Below are 23500 nucleotides of genomic sequence, written 5' to 3' on the forward strand. Positions count from 1 at the left end.
CAATCCCGCACTACAGCTAAGTCAACGCCTAGTCTAGAATACTGAATGAAAACCCTTATTGATATATCTTTATGTCCAGTTCATGCGTTCTGGATGACTACCCCTATATAACACCCCTCTCTTGGAATCCTCCTGACCCCACTGAGCCAAGAAGTAGTTCTGTTTTGCAAGTTTAAAAGGTTTATTTGATAATTTAAACAATATATATATATCACACTTATAATAAATTAATAATTGAATATCACACTTAATCTGATATGATAAATATTAACAACGGAGAATCTGGCACTAGCACACTTCTTTATAATCACTAAGGATTTGACATGAAATGGATAAGATAGCAACAATACTTTTATGGGTTCAAATGGATGCAATGTGGAATGAAATGCAGTACAGAAAATAACTTGATAGGATTTCAGTAAAACAATGTAATCACTTTCTTGGACAATTCACCCCCCCTTTTATGCAATGCAAGGAAAGGGAAGGAAGGCACACAATTCTCAGAAATGCAATTCAAATGTAATTCAGTTCACCCAGCAACTTAGACTACAGAAGTTGAAAACACAGGCAAAATGCTTTTATATGTGCTGGCAATGGAGTGAAAAATATGCTAAATTTGCTTTTAATTCCCTCTAGAAGTTCAGGGTGAGTGGTATCTAGTTAATATTAGTCCAGGCTCACACTAGCAATGATTCAGGGATGATTAGCAGGTTAAACGAATTTCTGGCAAATGGAAGGCAAGCAGCAGCAGATTTTTACACGTGAAGAAATTTGCAAATCGCGGCAAAATTCGCGAATGCATGTTCCGCGATTACAGTTTAAGGGGTAGGAATGTGGTTCTTGGTGCGATTAAAAGCTAAGATTCTAAGCTTTCAGATGAAAGTTACTGCAAGTCTCTAAGACAAACGGTCGCGGAGATATGAGCGATTTAGTGAAGGTCGTTTTTGGTTTTGCAAATTTTAAACGCAACACTTTTTCAGCTTTAAAAATGATGGCAGAATAACACAATCGCTAAGCTGCAGTTCTACTTAGATTAAAAATGAATTGAATTATATGATTTTAACTAAGAGATGTGTTCTGAGTTTTGCTGAGTACTCACAAGAGATTTTGAACCGGAAAGCGACTTGGTCACGGACTTCAGTCTGGTCAGGTCTTCCCGAGTTCCGCTCACAGCGCCTGGCCTCTGGAACTGCTCACAGCATCGGGGTCAGCACTCTGGATACAATGGCCTGGTCTCTGCTAGGCACCGGTTCTCTGGGTCGGGTCCTGCCTTCTCTTTGGATATTTCTGTCACCGGGTTCTTGCAAAAGTTCTTGGCAAAATTCAGACGGCGTCAGCCGGCTGTCTGAAGAGTTCAGTTGCAAAAAGATTTTCAGGCCTGTTGACAAATACTCTTGCTGGCAGTGGCCTTTTTGGTTAAGGTTCTGTAGTCTCTGTTTATCTTGGAGTCTAAGTGTTGGCTCCTTGAAGGTTGATGGAGGTAAGTATGGATTTTTCCGGCAGAGCGTCCCGCTGCAGATGGAAATGAATGTCTCTACCTAAGTTTCAGTGGTCCATTTATATGTTCTGCAAGTGGGTGTGTGTGTTGGTCATAACTAAACTTGCCCCTCTCACTTGTCATTGGTCCAGCTTTCATTTCTCCCCTGATTGGGGGAGCTAAGTTGTGTCAGAGTGATGTCAGCCATTTATGATCTCTTGAAAAAAACTCCCCTGTCATCTGTGCACCCAAATCTATATATGATCAAAATACATATTTCACAGTTACACAGTTGTTTGAAATTACATACCCATGTCACATATCACATGAGGTATACTCTGTCCCAAATCTGCTGTTTCTAAGAGCTTGCATTCAAAAATGGCAACTTTTAGCACTTTTTAATGTGCTAAACAACATTGGATCTTCATTAAATTTTATACAACTGTTCCTCACATATCTACCCACATACCAATGCATTTTCGTTTGTCTAGCTGAAACAGGGAGTCTGTAATATTAATAAACAGCAGGGTTTTGTCCCAGAATATCCCACAATTTGGAGTTTGGGCTTGAATTAAAGGTACATTTTTTAAATTAAGTCTCTCAAAGTTATACATTTCTGTCATTTGATTACAAAGAGTTATCAGTGTTTTTGTAAAATATATATTTTACTTTCAATTCAGTCCTCAGAGTGTTGGAGTCCGCCTCCAAGACTTGGGTGGGTCAGTCACATGTCTTCCGGGCAGGCAGGCCTTTGTTGACAGTAAAACAGTAAAAATCAACATATTCCTTTCAGAGGAGAGGGGCCATTGTGTGGTCTCTGGGAAGCTGACATCAGGAGGCCAGGGAGCCACTTTGCATTTAATTAACAGAACCCTGTGATTTCCTGGCTTCTTGTGTTGAGTTCTGAAGTGTCAAGAGTTCTCAGGACAGGCAACCCCTTTGAACTTTTGATGAAATGAGACCCCTTTCTTTGCACTAGACAGTTTTGCAAGACAGCTCTCCTGTCAGAGTTTAGACCGCTAGCGCCACCCTCAGGATTTTGTGGTTACTGCATCCATCCTTGGGATTTTTTTTAGATTGATTCATTTCAGCAAGTGATATTACATGGAGGATATTGTCCATGTTCAGGACATGGCATTGGTGTGTTTCTGCAGTAAAGTAATTCTGTGCCCATGATTTTGCCATATTTGACATTCAAGAAAAATGAATTCCCAACAGTTATGGGTTTGCTTTTGGCAATCAGCATTGCCCCTCTGAACAATATAGGCAAAATGGGATTTTCCTGTGCATTTTCTGGGGAGCTCTGGCCATTATGATGTTTTCAATGCCAGTACTGCACAGTTTTGAGGTAGGGCTCGGATGCATGGGTAAATACATCCCACAAGCCCCCCTTTTTGCGGTGGCCATCTAATCCTTCACTGGTGGGACCCGCAAGATCTGGGATTTAGTTCTCATCTTCTTCCGGTAGATGGCACAGTTCAGCATCTTTTCCTCCATCCGGTACTGATCGATCGGTTCTCCTCGCCGGTCCTGATGGGAATATTGGGCGGTACCCCGGGCCCATTGGATCTTCGTTCCCGTCTCCGGATCGTCCTCCTTGGCCCGTCTCAAGGTTTTCTTTCTCCTAGGACGACAAAGGAAGAGCGGCAATACCTACTCAGACGTTTTTCCACCACTGTTGAGATAGTATGCATTTCATCATAACGAAACATTACATTCTTATTTTGAAAAAAAAACAGTATAACTAAGAGACAGTTTCATGCAGATCACAATATTTTAGAGACTAGATGTGGTATGTTTTATGATTGGAACTGAATTAGTCTGAGACAGTACCCGATTCCAGAGGATTCCTCCAGTTGTTGCAGAGTGTGCCTGGGATGGCAACATTTCAACTGGTTTATGTGGACCCACTTGTCTTCCCCCGCTGCCAAAGGACCTTTGGGGATGTGGATTTTGTAGGCCACAGGGGAGATCTTGTCGATGATCTCAAAGGGTCCCTTCCATGTAGGCAAAAATTTGCGCTGTTTGGCCTGGTTCCTTTGGAAGTTGTATAGATAGACCCGGTCTCCCACCTGATATTCCTTCCTGGAAGTTTTCAGGTCATAATGGGTCTTCATGCTATCAGCTGATCTTTCTAGATTCCGCTGAGCGTAAGCAAAAGCATGTTGGAGGTGTTTCCTTAAATTCTCCACATACTCATGAGTAGTGGAGGCATTTATCAGTGTCTGCTCTTGGGTCCTGTAGAGCAAATGCTGCGGAAGCACCATCTTGCGTCCAGTCATCAACTCAAATGGTGACATTTTGGTTGCAGATGAAGGGGTAGATCTGATGGCCATTAGGACCAGAGGTAATCGGATATCCCAACTTGGCCCAGAATCTGCCACAAACTTCTTTAACATGCTCACAATGGTTCGGTTATATCTCTCTACTGCCCCCGAAGAAGCTGGCCTGTAAGCAATATGCAACTTCCTTTTGACCCCCAGTATCTCCCACATCTTTGTCATTACTTCACTGGTGAAATGGCTACCCCTGTCTGACTCAATCCTTTGAGGTAGACCAAAACGAGAAAAGATGTGGTTAATCATCAAGGCAGCTGCCGTTTCTGCCTTGCAATTTGGGGCTGGGAGGCATTCTACCCACTTGGTAAACAAGCATGTCACAGTCAACATGTACTTATTCCCCCTAGCAGAGCGAATCACAGGGCCTACAAAGTCGATTTGTAAATCTGACCATGGCAGTGTCATCCCCCTCTTTTGGAGAGGCGCACGGTGCGTGAGGGAGGATGGCTGAAATTGTGCACACACAAGACACCCCTTCAAGTATTGGTCGAGGTCCTGCCCCATATGTGGCCAGTATGCAACCTCTCTTAAGATTTCCAATGTGGTGTGAAACCCCCTATGACCGGCGGTGGCCGCATCATGGGCGTGACTTAACATCAGGCTTCGGAATGAGGTAGGAACCACCCACTGATCGTGGCCAGCTTTGGATTTCCTTACCAGCAAACCGTCTTGGATTCGGAACATTTTTGGACATTTCATCAACACTCTTAGGTCCTCTTTCCCAGTGTAATCGGTATCCGTCAGGGGAAAGTTCTCAGGGTCCTCAAGGTGTTGGTAAAACTTACCAATAATTGGATCCCCCTTCTGAGCTGTAATCAAATCAGCATCAGGGGTCTCCTTACTCCATTGTGCAATTGAAAGGTCGTTGTGAGCATTTGTCTGGGACCTAGTGATAGCAGTGACCTGGATTTCCCCCAACAGGGACTCAATCTCAATTAGATCCCCTTGGATGGCCCCGGTTTTGGCCAGCTGATCAGCTAAGTCGTTTCCAGTTTTGTCTGGTCCCTCTACTTTGGAATGACCCTTGATCTTTTTCCAATAGATGGTCATCTCATTCGAGGTGACCAGATCATCAATGTTTTGGATCAACTTCCCATGTTTCAAGGGTTTATTGTTAGCACATAACATGCCTCTGGTTTTCCAATTAACCAGGTGCTCCACGAACCCGTTCCGTACATAATCCGAATCTGTGATTATGACCAGTTCGTGGAGTTGAAGCTGGACAGCAGTGAGGATGGCTTGATGCACAGCCATCAATTCTGCCACCTGACTACTTCGGGGACCAATTTTGTATCCAGCAGAGGGTTCTGGGGACTCATTCACCCATGCATTCCCTACGCCGGCCACCAGTTCTTTCTCCCCGTCGTTGTCAACATGGTAAGAGCATCCATCCACATAGACAGTGGGCATTCCCTCACACTTGTCTTCTTCAAAGACTTTGTGTGGGGAATTAAGGTATGCCTCCATGTTGTCCTTTATTTTTAGACTTTCGTCCTCGAGACAGTTTTCTCTGGCACAATCATGCAAGTCAGCCAGACCTTGCACGAGGGGACTCTTCTTGTTTTGGCCATATCTGACCTCCACAGGAAAGCCTTGCATTGACAGAATCCAGGAAGTAATTCGGGAATTACTCACATTTCCGGTCCGGATTCTATCACTTTGGAGATATTGCAGAGGCTGGTGTGGAGTCTCCACTATGATGTGTTCCCCCTGGATAAACGGGCGGTAATTCTTCAATGCCCACACCGTTGCCAGGAGTGCCTTCTCACAATCGTTGAATTTTTCCTCCACAGAGGATAAAGTTTTGCTCGCATAGGAGATTACTTTATTGACCTTGTCATGCTTTTGGTATAATACTGCCGTCAAGCACGTATTAGAGAACCCCGTCTCCAGGAAGAACTCCTTGTTTCTGACATGGTAAGCTAGGCAGGGCGCTTGTGAGAGGCTTCTTTTGAGTTGTCTTACTGCCTCGGCTTGTTCTGGACCCCATTCCCACTTGACCCCCCCCTTCAGGAGATGAATCAGGGGTCTGGTGATCTCTGCGTAGCCCTCAAAGAAGTTTCTGCTGTAATTAGTCAGTCCAAGGAGGCTCCTTAGTTCCCGCAGAGTTGTGGGGTCTTTCAGTTTCTGAAGTGCTTCCACTTTCTTTTCCTGGGGACAGAGGCCCTGAGCAGTAATCTCATGCCCCAAGAAATTAACCCGGGTTCTACACCACTGTGCTTTCTGAAAGGAAAGTTTTGCTCCGGCGGCCCTCAACTGCGTCAGAACATAACGGATCTCCGCTATGTGTTCCTCCACAGATGAACTTTTGATGAGGACATCATCTACATAAGCCAGGTTACCCCTCGCACCCAGGTCTGGCATGGCCTTATGTAGGAAAATATTGAACTCATTACCGGAGTTAAGGTATCCGAAGGGAGTCCGGGTCCATGTGTACTGCTGGCCCCCAAAGGTAAAAGCCAGTTTGTATTGGTCCTCCCTGCTGACAGGCACAGTCCGGTATCCATTGGTCAGGTCTATTGCAGTGAATACCTGTGACCCCTGGATCTGGGCCAGCCCTTGGTCAATGTAGGGCAGAGGCCATCGGGAAGTATGGACCCGTTTGTTGAGCTCCCTAAGGTCAGCACAGAGTCTCCACTGGCCGTTCGGCTTAAATATTCCCAGCACCGGATTATTGAAAGTGCTGTGGACTGGACGGATTATTCCCCGGGACTCAAGGTTCTTAATTATTTCAGTAAGGGACTCCATTGATGCGAGAGGCAAGCGATATTGCTTCACAAACACTGGAGTCATGCCAGGGTCCGTGGAGATTGTTGTTGTGTGGATGTCAGTGCGACCACAGTCATATGAGTCTACCGCAAAGAGATCTTGGAAATCCAAGAAAACATGTTTCAACTTTTGCTTTTGTTCCAGAGTCACACAGGCATCAGCTAGGTTGACTCTCTCTTACACCATCTGCCTGAAGCCTGGAAAGACTTCTGGTTTGGCTATCTCCGCGGCCTCCTCCAACTGGGTGGAGAAGTCCCTGGTCAGAGTGCTGATTTGGACTGGAGGCTTCAGGTGGGAAAGGCAGCCCTCATGGACCTGGAAAATCACCTCATCCCTCCTGAAGTCACAAGTCACATCTTCCTTACCATAAGGGCAAGAAGTGTACACCAGGAAGTTCCCCCCATGCCGGGTAAAAATCCTGTCTGGTGTTGTTTTGTCCTCACTGTCACTGTCAAAGCAGTTCTTGGGGATTGGCCCTAACAGTTCATTACCTAAGTCTATGGAAAAATGTCGGTCATCAACCGCCATTCCAATAATGGTGCCTGCGGCTAGAGTAATACTCTTTAAGTCGCTGTTATCCACCTCTATTGGAATGGTGTCATGTTCTATGTTGACTAATGGAGTTGGGTTTACCCCCAACCCTTGCTGTTGGAGAGAAGCGTTTAGATGTATGTAAGCATCAGGGTTTTGCAAATATTGTCCTCTTTTAACTTTCACTTCCATGGAGAATTGTCGGGTCCTTTCTGGGATGGTGACTTCCTCTTTGATCTGAATTTCAACTGCATAAGGTAGCAATTGAGCTGACCTAAATGCTTTTTCTGGATCATCAAAGCCCATGGGATTATCCGCTAATCGGGACCAAGCTTTGAAGTTTATTAGGTCCAAACTAATGGCAAAGCGATTGAGAATGTCACTGCCTAAGTAAAAGGCGGCAGGGACGTCTCGCACGACCCAACAATTGTGGACTATGCTCTTGTTGCCAATGGAGATTTTGAGCATACACCTGCTTGGCAGGAGATGTTTGGAATTGGGTGCTTCCAGGTCCATTTCCCATTTGTCTATCAGTTTGAAGTTGGGAATGGCTGGATCTTTTGGGAGTTGGCGGAACATGGCTTCGCTGATGAAGCTCTTACCATTGTTCACGCACACTCGAGCATGAACAGAGTCCTTCCCATCATTTAACTGAACAGGGATGAACAACTGTTCTCCAATTTGCTGAATATCAGCCAGGCTCTGAGCTGATTTCACATCTTTCTGGACTATAGGAGTGGGAGTTTCTGATTGTGGATTTGTAAAGAATTTCAGAGTGTTTCCTTCCAGTGTGGAATACCACCTTAAACTGGAAGGAAGGTTGATTTTCAGAAATAGAGAGGACCCCCCATCACCAGTCTGTTGTCCTACTGCTATTACTGTCACGTCTGGAATTTGGCTATTCTGGAAGTGAAATTCTACTTGGTCAGATTTTTGTTCAACCATGTGGCAGGTGCCGTTTAAACTAACATGGTTGACACTCTGTTTTAATTTTATTGGTCGGCTAGTCTGGGTCCAGAGGACCTTGTTTACACAATCTATTAGGGGTGACAACCTTCTCAGGAGGTCATTCCCCAGTAAACAAGGGGTGCCCTCTGGAGTCACAACTATGACTGGGTGTTTCAACTTGTGTCGCCCAATTTTAATGTCCAAGTCTGCCGTCCCCTCGACGGGAATTTCCTTCCCGTCAAAGTTCTGGAGTTGTCCAGGAAGTGAGGTGAGAGGAATACGATAATTCTCTCCCCTTCCTGCATTCAGTTCGTCAAAGGCCCTTCTGGACAGAAGGGTAGCTTGAGATCCAGTGTCCACCAGTGCCAAAATTGTACCCTGCCCCTGTACTTGTACCGGGGCATAATATCTTCCCTCCTTCTCCTCAAGGGGGCACAGATAATGTACATTTTTGGACAACTGGTGGGCTAATTTTCTGGTTTTGGACATCGCTAGCGAAGAGATTTGGGCAGAATTCTGTGGAGAGCCTTGGGAATCTGAAAGAAAAATTTGGCAACTGGAGATCAGAGCCATTGTGGGTTCCCCTGGCTCCGGTTCCGGGCCGCCCCCTCCCTTTTTGGAGGCAGTCACCAGGATGGGTTTGAACCAGGGGATTTTCTTGCTGTTGGTTCTGGGATGAGATGGTGGGCGGCGGTAGCTCAGTCTCCACATCTCCCCAGTCTGGATTTGCATCCCTAGGGACCCATTTTTCTTTGGGAGGAGTTCCCCCCTCTCTGAAGGAGAAGATCCTTTTCCCAGGATCCTCTGAGGATCCCTCTCCCTCAAATTGGAAGACCTGTACCTCCTCCTCAAACTGAGTCTGTTTGGGTCTTTTGTTTCTCCTACCCCCCCTCTGCTCCTTAGGAGGCAGACTTTCAGGGGCAAGAGATTTTGTTTCCGGTTCCTGGGTTTCCAGGGGCTGTTTACAAGTGAGGAAGGAAGCTTCCTCCAAGGCTTTACACCCCCCTTCCCTTTGTGCCTCCTCCCTGGGAACCGGTGAGTTATCGGGGTGCTGCCCCCGTCATTGTTCTGGGGCACCAGGTCCAGAGTTGGGTGCGTTCTGCGCCGGCATGCCGATCTGAGGGTTCTGCTGAGCCCTCAGTATGTGACCCAGATCCCGTGCCATGTTTTGAACCTGGCGCTCTAACTGGGAAACCCGCTCAGGCTGATACGGGGCCCTGTTTTCTCCCCTGGGCTGATCCCGGGAAGGGTAGCTGTCCCTCCTCTGGTAATACCCCGGGTTGGGAAGATTTGGGTACCCCTCCACCCTTGGCCTCCCCTCTCCCGGATTAGGTTGTCTGGGCTCAGGGAAGTGGGGAAAGAAGGATGGATGATTTTGGGGTTGGAAATTGGGTGGATACCTGGGGAAAAAGTTCTGCCCAGGATTTGGAGAATTTCTGCCCTCCTGTGGGAAGTTGGGAGGGAAGTTCCCTGGGTTAGGTGCTTGGCTGGATCCCCCCCCTTGGGCTGGAGGAGTCCACACATAACCCAGGATGGGTCGATTTCCCTTGTAACGGGGACTTACATAATCAGGAGAGCGAGGGACCCCATTTGTGGGGCTGCCTCCCTGGCTCCCTGTCTGTGACTGGCCCGAGGACCTTCTGGGCCTAGCATTATTAGGTGCAGGTAGGTTTTTAGGCCCCCCCATCTCCAACTCTAAAACGGGGGTGACCTTTACCTCTGCCACCTTGGCAGCAGCAGGGGTGCTGTTGGCTTTGGGGTTTTTCTGAGCATTATTTTTGCTATCTACCGGTTTCTGCACCTCATAGATCCGGGTAGCCTGTTCAAGGACCCAGTCTAAAGATCTTTTCTCGTGAAAATCCCTCACGAGCTGGGTCATTATGTATTTGGGCAAGGCATGAAAAAATGTATTTATGAATTCTCTACTGTCTGTGCGCACCCTTCTGGTGGTCTGCGCAAAAGCACGTTTCAGTTCTTGCACAAATTCTTGTGGGGCCTGATCCTCCCCACATTGCAAATTGTAGGCTGCCTTGTGAGCCTCTTGAGGATTTCTATGAATGGAAAAATGTTTCAAGATGGCCGCCTTATAGGTGGACCATCTTAAATGATTTTGGTCCTCCAGCCCCGCAAAGAAAATGGAGTATTCCGGGGAGAAGGTCCACTTTACATATTGAATACAGCTTTGGCTGTCCTTCAAATGGAAAGTCTCCATCATTTGCTCAAACAACTCTAAGTGCTCCCAAACAGAATACTTAGCGTTCTTATGGTAAGGCGTGATGACGCTCCTGATCGCCTTAATCTGCTTTAAGGGGTCCTTAAGCAAGGCCCTTTTTGCCTTATTGGCCTTTTTGGTTCGGGTAACCCTTGTCCATTCATCCTCTGACTCAGAGGCACTGCTCCCAGAGGTTCCTGTCTGCTCTTCCAGGTTTTCCCGGATTCTGCGAGCCTGGGAATGGCTGGCAGAATGTGGGGACCTGGTCTCCTGTGTCCTGCGCAGTTCAGAGGAGTCTTCAGATTCCTCCTTGCTGCCAGGATTTGATGGGTACCCCCTCCACTGACCTAACTGGGCAGAGGTTTTCAGGATGCCCTTAATGGGCCTACTCTCCTGGGGTTCCCCACTGAACTGTACTGTACTTGGGTGCCCATACCCGGATGCCCACCCCTCCATTCCTGAGTGGTACTGGCCTATGAGCCCCATACTTTTAGCTGGATAGTAATCTGCCATCCCTGTGGCCCTGTGCTCATGTGCGCCAGGGGACATGGGGGTGGTAGAGTCCAGGGACTGGGAGAGATGAAGGCCCCTGGTGTTAGGGCTCCTGAGGTTATGGTCAGGAGTCTCTCTTTCCCAGCGGACCTCATCTCTATCCGCCCCTGCTCCCTGTTGCAATGCAAGAGCCTGCATTTGTGCTTTCAGTTCCTCAGTCAAGGCCTTACTAGACTCTATCAGTCTCTCCTGCATCGCTACCTGTTGTTGGAGCCTATCATTGTGTTGACAGAGGGCCTCATTTTCCCTCTGTGCTTCCTGGTTGGTCCTGGAGAACTGGGCCAGTCTTTGCTGCAGGAGGTTTACCTCCTGAGTCCCATCCCTACCGGCCTGCTCCTTTCTTGCCAGAGCATCTTCCACCCTTCTGGTGTGCTCTACCAAGTTCTGGTTTTCTTTTTGGAGGTCACCCAGCCCCTGGAGGGCCAGGTGATTTTCTTCAATTTCCTTTTTTAAGTGGCAGAGTTCCTGGCCTAAAGTGTCTCTTTCCTGACTGAGAGCCTGCATCTGTGCTGCCAGGTCGTCCCTCTGCCTTTGAAGGGCACCAGCTTTCCGGCGCTCTTCATCAAACTCTGCCTGGGTATCCAGGTCTTTCAGAATCAGTTTATTGCTTTCTGCCTTTTCCCTATCTAGGTGGCCTTGCAGGGTAACTACCTGCTCAGCACATACCCTGTTGAAGTCCAGTTGTTGCTCCAGCTTTTTCTGGCTTTGCAGTAGGGAGTCCAAACCTTCTTGGTGTTCCTTCTGCAAGGCCCGAAATCTGGTATCCTGTTCTGACTTTTCCTTTTGCAGCACATCCATATCCTCCTTTATTTTAGTGATGTACTGTCTGGTCTCATTTTCTGACTCCTGGCTTCTGTGCAGCCTTTGCTCAGAAGAGTCCAGATCAGATTGGGCCTTCTCTAACGCCATCTGTTGCCTTTTTGCCAGATCATGGCCTTCAGCACATTTATTCTGTATGGCTCCCATATATAAATATAAATATGCCACTATCCTAACAATCTTGTCGTGTTCATCTTTGGCCTTAGGAGCCATATATAGTTCACTCAGGGCCACATGTAATGGACCCTGATCTCTCCATAAGTCTGACCCTGTTTCAGTGGCCTGTCGCGTGATGGCCTGCAACCAGGCCTCCTGGCCCTGCTCAGCCCATTCACCTCTCACAAATAGTTTATGTAAGAAGTGCTCTCTGGCTATTTTCATATCTACCAAGGTCGTCATTCTAGAGATTGGTCTCTGTCCTGACTTACAGAAGTTAGTATTTTATTTTTGCAGAACAGAACTTTTCTTGGAGTGTCCCTTTTGAGGAATGCTTCACAGCGTAATGCAGCGTGGTGATCCGACTGGATGTATGTATCCCGTCAGTTAGCACACTGTATTAAGCTGCACAAGTGGTATTCTAACCCAGAATCCCGGCTACGAGCCCCCAATTTGTAAGAGGATTCAATCCCGCACTACAGCTAAGTCAACGCCTAGTCTAGAATACTGAATGAAAACCCTTATTGATATATCTTTATGTCCAGTTCATGCGTTCTGGATGACTACCCCTATATAACACCCCTCTCTTGGAATCCTCCTGACCCCACTGAGCCAAGAAGTAGTTCTGTTTTGCAAGTTTAAAAGGTTTATTTGATAATTTAAACAATATATATATATCACACTTATAATAAATTAATAATTGAATATCACACTTAATCTGATATGATAAATATTAACAACGGAGAATCTGGCACTAGCACACTTCTTTATAATCACTAAGGAGTTGACATGAAATGGATAAGATAGCAACAATACTTTTATGGGTTCAAATGGATGCAATGTGGAATGAAATGCAGTACAGAAAATAACTTGATAGGATTTCAGTAAAACAATGTAATCACTTTCTTGGACAATTCACCCCCCCTTTTATGCAATGCAAGGAAAGGGAAGGAAGGCACACAATTCTCAGAAATGCAATTCAAATGTAATTCAGTTCACCCAGCAACTTAGACTACAGAAGTTGAAAACACAGGCAAAATGCTTTTATATGTGCTGGCAATGGAGTGAAAAATATGCTAAATTTGCTTTTAATTCCCTCTAGAAGTTCAGGGTGAGTGGTATCTAGTTAATATTAGTCCAGGCTCACACTAGCAATTATTCAGGGATGATTAGCAGGTTAAACGAATTTCTAGCAAATGGAAGGCAAGCAGCAGCAGATTTTTACACGTGAAGAAATTTGCAAATCGCAGCAAAATTCGCGAATGCGTGTTCCGCGATTGCGGTAAAACTATAAGGGGTAGGAATGTGGTTCTTGGTGCGATTAAAAGCTAAGATTCTAAGCTTTCAGATGAAAGTTACTGTAAGTCTCTAAGACAAACGGTCGCGGAGATATGAGCGATTTAGTGAAGGTCGTTTTTGGTTTTGCAAATTTTAAACGCAACACTTTTTCAGCTTTAAAAATGATGGCAGAATAACACAATCGCTAAGCTGCAGTTCTACTTAGATTAAAAATGAATTGAATTATATGATTTTAACTAAGAGATGTGTTCTGAGTTTTGCTGAGTACTCACAAGAGATTTTGAACCGGAAAGCGACTTGGTCACGGACTTCAGTCTGGTCAGGTCTTCCCGAGTTCCGCTCACAGCGCCTGGCCTCTGGAACTGCTCACAGCATCGGGGTCAGCACTCTGGATACAATGGCCTGGTCTCTGCTAGGCACCGGTTCTGTGGGTCGGGTCCTGCCTTCTCTTTGGATATTTCTGTCACCGGGTTCTTGCAAAAGTTCTTGGCAAAATTCAGACGGCGTCAGCCGGCTGTCTGAAGAGTTCAGTTGCAAAAAGATTTTCAGGCCTGTTGACAAATACTCTTGCTGGCAGTGGCCTTTTTGGTTAAGGTTCTGTAGTCTCTGTTTATCTTGGAGTCTAAGTGTTGGCTCCTTGAAGGTTGATGGAGGTAAGTATGGATTTTTCCGGCAGAGCGTCCCGCTGCAGATGGAAATGAATGTCTCTACCTAAGTTTCAGTGGTCCATTTATATGTTCTGCAAGTGGGTGTGTGTGTTGGTCATAACTAAACTTGCCCCTCTCACTTGTCATTGGTCCAGCTTTCATTTCTCCCCTGATTGGGGGAGCTAAGTTGTGTCAGAGTGATGTCAGCCATTTATGATCTCTTGAAAAAAACTCCCCTGTCATCTGTGCACCCAAATCTATATATGATCAAAATACATATTTCACAGTTACACAGTTGTTTGAAATTACATACCCATGTCACATATCACATGAGGTATACTCTGTCCCAAATCTGCTGTTTCTAAGAGCTTGCATTCAAAAATGGCAACTTTTAGCACTTTTTAATGTGCTAAACAACATTGGATCTTCATTAAATTTTATACAACTGTTCCTCACATATCTACCCACATACCAATGCATTTTCGTTTGTCTAGCTGAAACAGGGAGTCTGTAATATTAATAAACAGCAGGGTTTTGTCCCAGAATATCCCACAATTTGGAGTTTGGGCTTGAATTAAAGGTACATTTTTTAAATTAAGTCTCTCAAAGTTATACATTTCTGTCATTTGATTACAAAGAGTTATCAGTGTTTTTGTAAAATATATATTTTACTTTCAATTCAGTCCTCAGAGTGTTGGAGTCCGCCTCCAAGACTTGGGTGGGTCAGTCACATGTCTTCCGGGCAGGCAGGCCTTTGTTGACAGTAAAACAGTAAAAATCAACATATTCCTTTCAGAGGAGAGGGGCCATTGTGTGGTCTCTGGGAAGCTGACATCAGGAGGCCAGGGAGCCACTTTGCATTTAATTAACAGAACCCTGTGATTTCCTGGCTTCTTGTGTTGAGTTCTGAAGTGTCAAGAGTTCTCAGGACAGGCAACCCCTTTGAACTTTTGATGAAATGAGACCCCTTTCTTTGCACTAGACAGTTTTGCAAGACAGCTCTCCTGTCAGAGTTTAGACCGCTAGCGCCACCCTCAGGATTTTGTGGTTACTGCATCCATCCTTGGGATTTTTTTTAGATTGATTCATTTCAGCAAGTGATATTACATGGAGGATATTGTCCATGTTCAGGACATGGCATTGGTGTGTTTCTGCAGTAAAGTAATTCTGTGCCCATGATTTTGCCATATTTGACATTCAAGAAAAATGAATTCCCAACAGTTATGGGTTTGCTTTTGGCAATCAGCATTGCCCCTCTGAACAATATAGGCAAAATGGGATTTTCCTGTGCATTTTCTGGGGAGCTCTGGCCATTATGATGTTTTCAATGCCAGTACTGCACAGTTTTGAGGTAGGGCTCAGATGCATGGGTAAATACATCCCACAAGCAAGATGAATGAAGAGACATTGATCCCCTTAGAGACATTTGCAGAAACAAATCAGACATTCCTATAGGGACACTTGCACTTAAACTTTGGAAGAAGAAAGAAGCAACCAATTCTTCCTTTAATAACTAGATTTTGTATGGCTTTACCTTATTTATTGAATACTTATCCTTCTCTAGGAGTTTGAAACATCAGTCTTGCTGTACTTTTAGTGTATGTAAAAGCATATTTTATCTTTGAAATAATTGTTCTTGCCATATTAACACAATATTTCCTGTGAACACTGACCTGTTTTTAAGGAACAGAAGCAAACATTTTGGGGGTGAGAACAATATGGTTTTTCATCACTATTGGTTATTCGCTTTTGGCATGGAGAAAAATAATACTTGTAGCTATTTGTAAAAGGTTGATACATTAACAGTGATGATGATAGCAATGTTTTTAAAAACACATTTTGCAGCCTCTATTTTAGTTCTTTACAATGTAGCAGATGAAATAGTAACCCAAGAATGTCCTGTAGACACTATGCAGATACAGAGACTAAAACGGAGTGTGATGGATGACTTTGAGCACATGACCTTGTACATGACCAATTCCGCTCAAGTCATTAATAATTTGTGGTGTCAGCACATTTGCCGAGTGGCGACGGAGACGTCTGATGAGAACTGCTATGTGTGTTCTCTAATTCCCTATGCCATGAGCGCCTGCAGAGATTTTATAACAGAGGTAATCACAGGCACAGCTTGTTGCCTAACGCACCTTGCACTTTGTATTACTAGAATCCAATTTCAGGGTCATATGGCTTCACTAGTATGGGTGACCAAAGCAAAGTCCCCACAAGAGGATAATTATGTACAAGAATTAAACACTCTGATAAAGCCAGAGACAGGGCACAAGGTGATACAATATATGCCATCTGAAACAAATGGAGCAGAGATCAAAGTAGAAGAAAATAATATGTTGCAGTGCAATGATAAGAAAGGGAAATAAATTCCCAGATGTTAGGAAAGGGCCCAGTTACAGATAAAAGGAACAGCATTCACTTTAGAGGGATGGACTGAAGGACTAGTGGTGTGCAAAGCACTAGCATTCAGGGAGCAGTGGGAAGAGGTCAAGCTAAATTCAAACAAATGATGTCTTGGCAAGTGGCCCAAGATAACACAGTTACTCATATGGGTCAATAATGAGGGGGGACCAGTGCAGATAATACCATTGAAAATGCCACCTTATGCTTCTGAAATAATGGTACACTGCAAGTTGGAAGAAACAGCGTGTGCAAACGCATTTTTGATGTACCAGGCATGAAAACAGAAACAGCAGTACTAATGGATCACTATTGGGCTTGTAGTTCAAAAACAAATATGCAATAGCCCTTGAAATGGGGATACCTATGTTCTGTAGTACTTTTAAGTACAACAACTCTGGTAGTAAATTGGTGATTTTCAAAAGATGAACGCACATCTGAGAAAGAAAAGGTCCCCTACCATCAAATGAAGCAAAAGGTCAAATTAGATTTTGGGCAAATCAGTGGAGGCCTAGGACGACATACCAAATGAACATAAATTGTTCAGCAGGACGGCAATGTTCTTTAAGTACTTCTTTACTCCTGGTTTTGCCAGGTAGAAACACATGCAAAATGGTTACAAATAACCAGACGGAAGCTGTTGCAAACCATAAATGCAACCATGAAGGGCTTCAATGAAATAAAAGAGGAGCTGAGGGCCATACGGGTTATGACTCCCCAGAATAGGTATGTCCACGATTTAATAATAGCCATGGAGGGTGGCATGTGCACAAAAATTGGGTCTTCTTGTTGCACATACAAACCTGCCTACGATTAACAAAATCGGACCCTCTCAGAGGCCATAGCCACCTTAGCAGAATTGCACACAAAATGGTGGTGGAGGTGGATGAACCTAAAATTGATGACTGGTTCAGTTGTCTGTTCTCTTTGATACTCATCTGGCTGGCCAATGCATTTAAGATACTAATTGCCATAGTAGTACTCATACTACCGGACTTCTGTGTTTTAAGAATAGCAATAAACTGTTGCAAAAGGTCTGCCAAAGGATCAGTTGGAACAGAAATAGTTGTAGACCTGACTGCACCTGCACTTGGGTATACCCAAACAGAAGACCTGTTTCATACCCAAGTAAGGGAAACCCCTATAACCCCTTCAGGGTCAATATTTACTTATCTCCCAAACCCTTGTAATTATGTAGGACAATGGGTATATTGCAATTTCAATGGGGGGTGCTGCTATATGACCTGGAGCATGGACAAACACATAAGATGTGCAGGCAACCTGAGGGGGTGACTAAAATAAGGACTCCCAAGGTACCTTGTGTCCACAGGTGAGAAATGCTATTCACTAAGGGGACCGAACTGTCCTTATCCCAGGCAGGCATAGCAGGAAATTGACATAATGTAACTAAAGATGGTGAGAATAAGCAAACTCGCAGTGAAAAACCATACGTGCATGCAATGGACACGAAGCAAATATGCACTCACCATGAAGACACACAAACCCTAGGTCAAAAATGCATTTATACATGAAGAATATCAACTGCATCCATTTAGACATGAAGAAGATTAACATAAGCAATGTATAAGATGAATGCAACATGAACTACACACATATATAGCTCACTAACATATAAACGCGACAGTACTGGGCAGCCATCTTCTCCAAAATGGAGGCTGTAGCCTGTATTTAAGTGAATGAAAGGCCTCGAGGCTCCACAAAAACTCACACTGCTGAATTCACTGACATACAGACCCGTGCAGGCAACAGACAGAAACTATGCAGAACTAGCCATGCTTACCGAGAAATTAAGGAGGGTTTGGGTGGCTCATAGAGAATATGAGATAAAAATTCCCAAGGCACAAACCATATTTTCCCAAGATTAATTAAAGAGAAAATAGCCTTTGAAAGCCAGGCGCAGGATAATTACAAGCCTAAAACTTCATAGGGAATGGATCAAGCAAGTGCCCAGTGTTAGAAAAAGTAATAGCACTACCACTTATATTAGCTACATTTCCATTAAATGTAGGGTGAAATAATTCCAATTGCGGTCTCATCACACGTGACCCATAACTGGAAAACACTGTGTATGCATTAGCCCCGGATGTAGACAGGACACCTGCCTCACTCCTCACGCCTATTCCCAGACTCAAGGCACCTTGCAAGGTTAACTACAGCTTTTCTTTGGAATAGCCCGGCTGGAGTACCATGGGGTGTGTGATCAGGGGTCAGCGAAAAGGCGTGGGGTCCGTATTCAAGGCCCACGTGAAGCACAGGAAAGGCCCAGCCAAGCTCTGGTCTGTTGACTTTGCCGAGAGGCATGGCCACATCAAAGGCATTGTGAAGGATATTGTGCATGATCCTGGTCGTGGCGTACCTCTGCCAAAAGTGACTGTCAGAGACCCCTATCGCTTCAAGAAGAGGACTGAACTGTTCATTGCTGTTGAGGGCATTCATACTGGACAGTTTGTCTATTGTGGAAAGAAGGCACAGCTTAATATTGGTAATGTTCTCCCCGTTGGAACCATGCCTCAAGGAACAATTGTGTGCTGTCTTGAAGAGAAGCCAGGTGACCGTGGCAAGCTGGCCCGTGCCTCTGGAAACTATGCTACAGTAATCTCTCACAATCCTGAAACTAGGAAAACAAGGGTTAAACTTCCTTCGGGTTCCAAGAAGGTTGTCTCCTCTGCAAACCAAGCCATTGTTGGTGTTGTTGCTGGTGGTGGTCGAATTGACAAACCAATCCTAAAGGCAGGTCGTGCCTACCACAAATACAAGGTAAAGAGAAACTGCTGGCCGCGTGTGCGTGGTGTGGCCATGAATCCTGTTGAACATCCCTTTGGTGGTGGTAACCATCAACATATTGGTAAACCTTCAACAATCAGGAGAGATGCTCGAGCTGGTCGCAAAGTTGGTCTTATTGCTGCTCATTGTACTGGCAGACTGTGTGGTACAAAGTCTGTGCAGGAAAAGGAAAATTAAGTCCATTGTCCCAAAAAATAAATGATATAAAAAAAACAAAACGAGGTTAACTACAAAGAATGCTCGCTGGCTCATGGCCTAGGAATAAAGGATATCATCTTTTTTAATTGAAATTAAAGCAGTTTTCTGACCTCTCTCCCCCTAATCCCGTCTGGCTCATGTATTGATGACATTTCAGTTGCCAAGGGTTAGTCATTAAAATGCCAACAATCAGGACCATCAATGTTAAGCCGCCCAGTACCTGTCGTCCCACCCAATCATATATATTACAGATGACGTGTATTGGCTATTATTTAGAGGTGGTCTCAGGTGGAGCCATCAGATATGAAATATCCAATTATAAGACTAAGTCGTAGATAATATAGATATAGTCAATTCCCCTAACCAATCCCCTTACCCTGGAGGTTTTTGTAACCGAGATTGCAGTATGACATCAGTAATGTTGAAAATCGGGTTTATAATCATTGCATGAGAAACTTTCAGAGTTACATTGCTTTGCTTGTATGCTGTCCCTGCTTTATTTGTAATGTTAATACAGCTGGGTTTTGCCTTTAACTTTGTCTATTTTCATCATTGTGTCTGGGTTTTTCTGGCTCCATGTCTTCTGCATAAATCTGGGGTTTTCCAGGCCATTGTTACATACAGTTTTGGAAACCATTTAGGAGGTATCTCTAATTGATTAATTCCTTTTGTTTAGTTGTGGGATATTTTCCAGCATGGAAGGCTCACCCAGTGCTCAAGGAGAGGCAGGAGGAACATTTAGGAAGCTCAGAGTTGACTCCCTGGAGCAGAAAACATAAACTAGGAAAATCCCAAACTACTGCACTCAGCCAGTATGGCCAAGTGAGAATTAAAAATGGCAATAATGGTGGAGATCAATGAGAACACTCTTTCAGCTGGTTGGAAGACTTCCTGCGTCCATGTTGCAGAACAAGAGAACAAAAGAAAACAAAAGCGATATCAGGAACCAGGCAAAGCCTAAAGTACCATCACAAAAAGGGGCTGGCCAACAGCCAGTGCACCAATCACTAGAAGGGGCACGGGGCAAAGTGGCAGCTGACCAAGCACACTGGTTGCTCTTAGCCTAGACCATGCTCATAGGAAGAAACAAGACTACTACATGGTTGCACTGAACAAAAGGATTCTTAAAATAGAAAAATGGCAAGAGTAGGGTTTAAAAGAAATACATTGGCACCCCAATTGCTACCTAAAAACTGTACTGGGGTACCAATGTAGTACAATGGGTTGCACCACTGGCGAAGCCAAACCTAAATCACAGCTGCCACCGACCTAATCCCTAAAACCAATGTAGAGTGAGATAATTACCCTAGGGAAAAAATGGGGTACATGAGAGGCACCCCTAGTATTGGGCACCTGTGGGGCAACTCAATACCATATACCTTTAGGAAGGTAAAAGGGGTTGAAAAGGCAGAGGACTCTTCAGGAGCAGTCCCACTGGCCATTGAAAATAAGCCAGTGATCCGAAAACATAAACTGAATAAAGCAGAAGGTTAAGGGGCCTTACAAATTGCCCCAGAATCATCAAAATAGGAATTCGGCCAAATGTCTACACGTTGGTCTACAGGTAGTACCAGGGGATCCCAGACATAGCTCATCAGTTTCTGGCTACCATTGGGCAGATGTGTGCCATATTTGCAAAAACATACTTTGGGGTGCAGATGGCAATCATAGGACAGGTTTGCCATACACACATCCAGCAGTTTGGGCTGTAGGCGAAAGTGACCTTTTCCCATAGAGAACGAGTGGGGAAGGTTTAGGGACCAACTCGTATTTCCCTCTCAATTGACAAAGCCATGCAAACATTTTCTAAAAGTTTCATGCATCAAAGTTAGAAACCACCCAAAATGTGCTATTCCTATGTGCAGTCCAACTTAACTATAAGTAAAGGTCACTATAGGAAACCTTCAAAGTAAACACAGTTTTACTGATTTATAACATGTACAGAAAACCTGAAGGAGCTGAATCTCTTCTTTTTTTGTCACTATTTGCACTGCAAATGCCCAGAAGGAAGCATGAAGAAGTTAGCCCGCCCAGCATAGTTGTCTGGTGTTTCGTTTACATTGTGCTGTCACTGAGGGTACACATATTAGTAGCCAGATGTTTGCTCACTGAGACTAGTCAAGCTTCTGACAACAAAAGGTGTGAGCACTGGGAAGTCCTTTCAATGCCTCTTTTCTCTACTGTATATTGATTTTATAATGTGGGTTTTTCTGTCCACAAACATTGACAATGGATTTAGGGAAACATCCTGCCAGGAACCCACAATAGAAATTGGAACAGACAAACTTGTAGGGGTTTGCTCAATGCCCTACGTGTGCAATGTGGGGGTTGAGGTGGGGGGGCGGGGGTCTCTATAGGGTACTAAGTCAACCAACCCCCATCAAGAAACAAAAGAAGGGAAAGTTTGAACAAAGGGAGGAATACACGGTGGTCATTGACACCCTCACAATCCCAGTGCAGAGACTCTTGAAATATCCAATATTTGTATATATTTACGTGTATACTTTTGTAATGTTTTCTTCTGGAAATATGCGATAAAGGGCCAGTCAGGATTTCACTAGTTCCTCTCCAGAGAGCCCTTCCCCCTTCAGAGGTCAATGCATTGAGTACCATTGCATTATGTAATAGAATATTATTGTCGTCATAACATGAGCTGGAATTGGAATTTTTTGGAAGTTACATTTCACCTATGTTGGGTGTGCAGCTCACACCTAGCTCACATGGCTTCTGCACAAGGTCACCAGCAATCCCAACCATGGGTCAGCTTCATTGGGTATCATCAGTGAGGTGTAGCTTGGTTCTCTGGGCACAGCACACTAGGTACCCACGTCTCGGTGTTCCCACCCCACATGCAGTGACGTTTAGAAAACAGAAGGCTAATGGCTGGAAGGTTAAGAATTCATCATAACTTCTTGGACTGCCATGTGCAATCCTCCAGGCCACCATTTTCCAGCTTGCCATGCCATTACGCAAAGGGAAAGACCATATGCAATTCAGGCTTGCTGCTATCCCAAAAAGCAAAGTCCAACGTGATCTGTTTGGTCACATCCATACTGCAATGACTACCAGCAAACACAGACACGTTCCAACAACATTGGGCAATGTCTGCAAGTTAAGCGATGACAGAGGTTATGAATAATTCGAAAACTTGCAGCCAACAACCTTCAGTTTTGAGAATGGTAGATCAGCATCATTTTCAAGCATTATATAGACCATACACATGTGATCCAGCTTTTACAAAAGTTTGAGGAAAAAGAGGCAGGATGTGGTATATTAGCTTTTTTCCTGGAGCAAGCCATTGCCAAATATCATAACTTGTATAGTATGTTTAACAGTAACTTTACACTTTTGGTTAAATACACTTGCTATGTTTATCAGGTTTGATGTCTGTTATAGCCTTGCAGACTGAGGGAAAGGTAATTATCGTGGGATAACGACCTGCCCTAAGTTTGGAGAGGGTCATTATACCACGCAATAATGACTCCTCCCGAAATCCATAAGACTATTAGCACATAATAGTGGTAGCAATACTTGTTTTGGAGTTTTGATGATGATGTACAAAATGTTACTTTAATACTGGTAAAGTAAATAGGCAACTGAGTAAGTAAATGAAAGGTGTTTTTTTGTAATATTGAAATAACATAGTTGCCCTCATAAATTAAGCATTTTAATAGCAAACTTGGTTGCACTGAAACAGGTTTGACCCGAGCATGCATTTGGTGTTATTTAAAGTAAACAGTTCCTGTATTAGAAAGATACACTATTTTCCCATGTTTTAGCTTTCTGTTTGATGTGTTAAATAGGATGTTGCAGTCAAAAATAGATCCACTCTCGTTGAAAGAAATCTTGCCTGGAAATTGCATCGTTATTTCCTTACATGCTTTTGAAGACAGAATGCTCAGAGCACAGTCAATACCAGTAGTTATTGTTTGCAATCTAAACAAACTGATTGGCTGAGAAGAGGTCAGTACCAGTCTCCAGGTGCTAATTTTTCTTACGTCTGCTACTAAAATGAAATCAGGCATGGGAGTATCACTTCCATGGAGCAAAAGCAGAACACATGAAGTCCACAAGCGAGTTGATGGCTAAGTCAGCTCTGTCCCAAACCTTTCTTAACATTTATTTATTTATTTATTGGCAATTTGTTAGGTGTCTATAGAACAAAATGGTGTTTCCAGGCTCCACAAGACAAGTGGGGAGGGAACAGGGGAATAAACAAAGTGATGTAGAAGCAGTAAATATACATTTGTGGTGCTACTAGGCTTTGTGACATTCGGACGTGCAAGTGCTGTGAAGAGAAGTGCAGGAGAAAAAAGAGGGGGCTGGGGAGGAGGAGCAA

General features: G+C 44.4%; 1 pseudogene; it reads left to right on the top strand.

Annotated features, from left to right (window-relative positions):
* The first annotated feature begins 18338 nt into the window (after positions 1 to 18338).
* On the top strand, positions 18339 to 19156 carry LOC138528456 (large ribosomal subunit protein uL2 pseudogene; annotated as a pseudogene).
* Positions 19157 to 23500: the final 4344 nt, after the last annotated feature.

The sequence above is a fragment of the Ambystoma mexicanum genome, chromosome 7q (genome assembly GCF_040938575.1).
Source record: "Ambystoma mexicanum isolate Mex_15411 chromosome 7q, UKY_AmexF1_1, whole genome shotgun sequence".
NCBI lineage: Eukaryota > Metazoa > Chordata > Amphibia > Caudata > Ambystomatidae > Ambystoma > Ambystoma mexicanum.